Source organism: Bidens hawaiensis, unplaced genomic scaffold (assembly GCF_021521415.1).
Source record: "Bidens hawaiensis isolate Kalapana, Puna unplaced genomic scaffold, B.hawaiensis_p1.1 tig00003469_1, whole genome shotgun sequence".
Lineage (NCBI taxonomy): Eukaryota > Viridiplantae > Streptophyta > Magnoliopsida > Asterales > Asteraceae > Bidens > Bidens hawaiensis.
Window position 1 is genome coordinate 399401 of NW_027491193.1, and position 5456 is coordinate 404856.

A 5456-nucleotide genomic window follows, 5' to 3' on the forward strand; every position below is an offset into this window, starting at 1 on the left:
GTACGCAAGCTGGTCCCGCAGGAAATGCCTCCCAATGGTGAAGGACTCCGCCTGTCCCCGCAGCCTCGGATACAAGCCATTAGGGAAGGCCACCCGCGCAGCATGGCTACACGCACAAGGCACTTAGCTCTCAATCGTTCAGTGTCACCTGAAGGAATGAGCCAAGCCGGGAGCAATCCCGCACAGAGGCGGGAGGGGGAATACTCCCGCCCAAGTAAGCCAGTCCATATACTGAAGGATCTTTTACTGTACCTGACGAGGTATGGGCAAAAGATCTGATCAGAGATGCGACAGCTCACTGACAGCAGCATGGTAGACAGCACGCCACAGCACTGTGACCAATAGCCGCCGCCTACCCACCAACTCCTGCCATACCACGTGCCTAGCCTGTAGTTGGCAGAAGAGGAAGAGTGCACGACACGCCTGCTCTGTGTCAGCCGCTACCTATCCACCACTCACAGGCAGGGCACGTGCATAGGTTACAGTTGGTAGCGTGTTGGGCCGGCTAAACCCCTTGGAAACCTACCTTCGGCTATAAATACCACAAATGGTATGATCATCTCATCTTATCATATCTTATTACATTATCATCATAATATACCTGATATCTGCTCTAGCAATCTCTTAATATACTTTTATATTTAAAGAGCAATCTAGTCTGATTCTCACGCCGGAGGGTGGTCACAAGGAGGAACCCCCCCCCCCTTCTCAGTGACGAGCTCACGGTGTCTGTTTTGCAGGTTATCAGAAGAACCATCTTCCAAGGGTCTAACCCCTCGTGGGAAACATCTCTCCAACCCCCAGGTTACCAGTAACCTGCCCGGGGTCTGGTTAGTGTTTCTTCAATGGTAAATGTTTTAGAAGATGTCGTCATCGTAGTTGGTTATTAACGTTAACAATAATGCGTGGATTTGAGTCACACAAACATCTTAACAACTCATGTCGCTATTTGATGATTCACTTCCTAGTATTATTGTTGACTTTTCCTATTGCTTTACCATTTCCTTTATTTACTTTATTTTTTTTCTCATTGAACTACTACATTCAATATCTTTCTAATATATTTAAGTTAAAAAATCATAACCAAATATCCTTTTAGGACAAGCCTTCAAAGTTATTACAACATTAACTAGTCAACTGAGGCTGAACAAATAAAATCTAAAACTATTCACATCTATGGATATTTACGTTTCTTATAGAATTTTATTTCACAAAAAAAATTTAAAAAGAAATTGTTTATCTTTCATTCCAATCATGACTAACAAACTCTTCATCTAATTGTATACATGATTCATGTAATTTTTTTTAGTTGCTATGTGATAAATAATGCAAAATTAATTAAAGGACATGGGTCAAGGCTTGATCTTAATTTTAAAAAAAATTAACCTTCGCTTTATGTTGCATGTCATTAAGTCATTTACCACTAAAGTATCATCACAAGATTATAGATTAACATAACGAATATAAGATGTGATAATATAAATATTTGACAAATAGAGGCTACGTTATGTGGCAATTTGGTCTCCCATCTCGTTGGTTACGAGATTATATTTAAACAAAACACTTTCTATCATAGCATAAAAGTTGTATGTTAATAATATTTTTGCATGATGTTTGGAGAAAAAGCATCAAACAATATTTTTTAAAAGAGGGAAAAAGATCTTAAGATAGTGCTTGATAACCAAGGAGAAAGATTTTCCCCACTAAATATGAATAAGCCAACAACAACCTTTGCTTTATGATCGTTTCCATCCTTAATCTTCAACAAAATCACAATGGATTTCCTATTTGATTTTGGTACAATGAATTTAAATGTATCTTAAAATTTAAATGGTGGATGAAGAATCTAATACTTAAAAATGTTAATTATTGGATTTTAAAACATCACCTCTTTGACATATTGGTCGGAATTATACCCAACTTAAATTTGTTTTCTGTTGATCCTAATTTTCAACTTATTTTTCTTTAGCAATCTCAAGTATTAACCAGATAACCCTATTAAATTTTTGATGATGTGACATGCATATTCATGCATGCTTGTGTTGCAAAATGGTAGATGAAAAATCTAATACATTTAATTAGATGAAGTTTGATAAGAAAATAATAAAGATTTTAAATAAACAAGAGAAAAAGACAAATGAGTTAAACTTACTCTCAGAACATGTTTTACAAACTCATGTTTTATGGTTTTTTTTTTTGTTTTTTTAACCTTCAAGGGGTGGTGTCTAACTGCCTATTAAAGTATTAATCACATAAATTTCTATCAGGGATGTCGTCTTTGAACCATGTTTTGTTAATACTTGAAGAATAAACAACTTTATTGAACAAAACTTCTATAAACTGAACTATAAACATAAAACTAACACAAAGTCTTTACGAGACAACAGACCAGTATGATTGAAACATGAAAGGTTTTTGGAAGCGATGATATAACGATGGACAACTTTCACTTCCGTTTTTATCGACAAAGATATTATTATTAGATGAGTATTTAAAACCATTCGTATTCCCCCTCTATTATAATTTCAGGATAAACAATTATATTATTTTTTCTTGTTATCCAAACATTTAGCAACAAGGGTTGTTACTTGTGTTTTGTTAACAAAACTAAGACCTATATGCGATTCTTCTCGTGATATAATGGCAAAGTTGTTTTTAACTAAAGGTAATGGGTCTTTTGTTAAAATATATTGGTCTCAAAGGTTGAAAACTTGAAACATTTTATCTTAGAGCCTTTAAAACTTACATCATTTTTATTCTTTAACTAAAGTCACATATATCTCTTGAAGCAGCACAAGTTAAGTTCGGTAAATTTGCTATCATGTTACAGAACTAAATTGTCTCTACATGGGATCTAACTTGTGGTAAATCTGATATGTTTCTTTCAAATCTATCCAAACTTCTAATGCAATTTTAAAGAACACTTGTCCTACGTATAGTTCATTAGATATAAAGTTTAAGATCCAAGACAAGACCGTAGAGTTATATATTCCAATATTACGTTGTTTCTAATTATTTTTTTACTCCATAGAACTCACATATACAAATTAGTTTTTGTCATTTTTATTAATTATATTGACAATTAACAAACTACTACTATCACTAGCATAGAAAACTAAAGACGGGAGATAGATTTTTTAAAGAGAGAGGGGGGGGGGATATGATTCTTAAAATTTTCTTCGTTTTTGCTTTAAATTAAGGAAGATAAGATAAAACCCGATCATACAGATTCAAATATGGATGCTAATAAATCCACACCATTTCATGTTCTTATAATCTTTTTACTAGTGTACTAGTTATAATGTTATTAGAAAGACTAATCAACGTAGCCTGAAAGACCTAATGGAATATGGATCAGACCATTACTACTTTGCAATAATTCTGGTTGGCCAAAATGTTTGGGTACAATTATTAAATTGTGTATAAAAAAGGCGCAGACAATTTGGGAAGCAGACGCACTATCAAGAGTATATTCACAATGTCTATAAACGCTTGTTAACACACTAATGTGTATCGATCATGAGTGCATGGGCTAGCTCATTAACATTAACAAATAAAAAATCTAAAGTACCCACCTTACATATAAATGCTTGTTAACACACTCATGTATGTCATCCGGACTTCACGCGCGTCCTCTATGTATAAACGAGCATCACTTTGCTACATGATAAAGTGTCTATGTATATCGCACAACCACAGTTAAAATACCAATAACCAGGCAATGCAAGATGATAAAAGACTGATTGACTTCCATTCGATATAGAGTTACAATATATAAAGATGAGCAGACATGTGGGCTCAATACTAAACCCTAATATTATAGGTTCCGAAAAGTAAATCAATCTTAAAATCCCACGAGCTAACAAGGACCACTATACCGACAAAAAAAATTATTAGTCCAGGTTCATGCAGCTTGGGCTACATCATGTCAGACTGGGGGAGGGAGGACTTGTATAGGTACTCTTCCAAATGGACCAAAGCCCAATATATTATAAGTTCAAATTAGACAAGTTCAATGTTGATATAGTATTCGCCATTCGGGTTATACTTTTACTTGTTTGTGACTTCGGTAAATTTTATTACGATATCAATGGTTAATGAATTTCACTGAACGTTTAGCTCGTTACGGTCCTAGCGGAATAGTTGCAAAATACTACAAAATGTAAAAGCCCAATGAACAATAGCTAGTTCAGGTTGGTCGTTGGCCCCATGTTTAGCCCACAAAGTAATTGCTTCAAGAAAGCATCTAATTGTTACCCGTTTGATCCACTAGAGATAAAGTATTAATTGAGTTCAACTCTTTAACAAATAATAATTAATAAATAGTCGGAGTTAGTCACATTCGAGATAAAACATAACACGATTTTGGATTCCTTATTTTAGCTCCTTATATCTTATAATTTATAGGTTATAAGTTATAAGGTGTGAGAGAAAATTAGGTTTTATAAGTATATAAGATATAAGTTACAACTTTATAACTTATAACTTATTCCTTAAATCTATACTCTCTAATAAAAGACTACAAGTTTTGCCACTTCTCACTTCTACATTAAACATCACTCTTTTTAACAAATTTATAATAGTAAAATAATAGTTACAATTCTTAAAATTTATGCTTCAAAATTTGTTAATTTAATATTTACTTTATACTAGAAATTAGCCCCCGCGTTGCGGCGGGGGCGTAAAACCATGAAATAAGTAACACTGAAACGTTTTATCGAATACACGTGTTGAGGGGGGGGGGGGGTTGAACCCACGTTTTGCAGTGGGACTTTTAAAACAAACGAAAAGTGCACGTAAAATGTTAAACCACACACGGCCGTTGTGGCGTGTTAACGCACAAAATTAAACCGAAACACAAAACATAAAAAATAACAACTAACTCAACTTAGGACCCGCGTGGTGCGACTGGGTTATTAAACGTAAAAATGTTGAACCACACACCCGCATTGCAGTGTGTTAACTCGCACAATGTAGACCGAGGCGTTAAAACGGAAAAATTATCAAATATAAAAAGTAGTTCACTCAACTTAGGACCCACGTGGTGCGACTAGGTGTTAAACGTGGAAAATAAACGTAAAAATATTAAACCACACACCCGCATTGCAGTGTGTTACCTCGTAAAATGTAGACTGATACGTTAAACGAAAAATTATCAAATATAAAAATTAGCGGGGACCAAAGTTCAAAGTGAAAAAGTGTGAGATAAAAATGAAAAAATGTTTTGTAACAAACATGTAAATTATGAAAAGTGTAGGCTTAAAAAGTATAATATCAAAACTAAAAGTACAAATTTGTTTACAAGGGTACAAGTGATGAAGCCTTACAAAGTTGTTAAATGTATATATATATATATATATATATATAATTTTTTTAAAACATTTTATATTTATAATTATCTATTACTTTAAAATTATTTTAAAAACTATTACACAACGAATGTATTAATAGTGTTT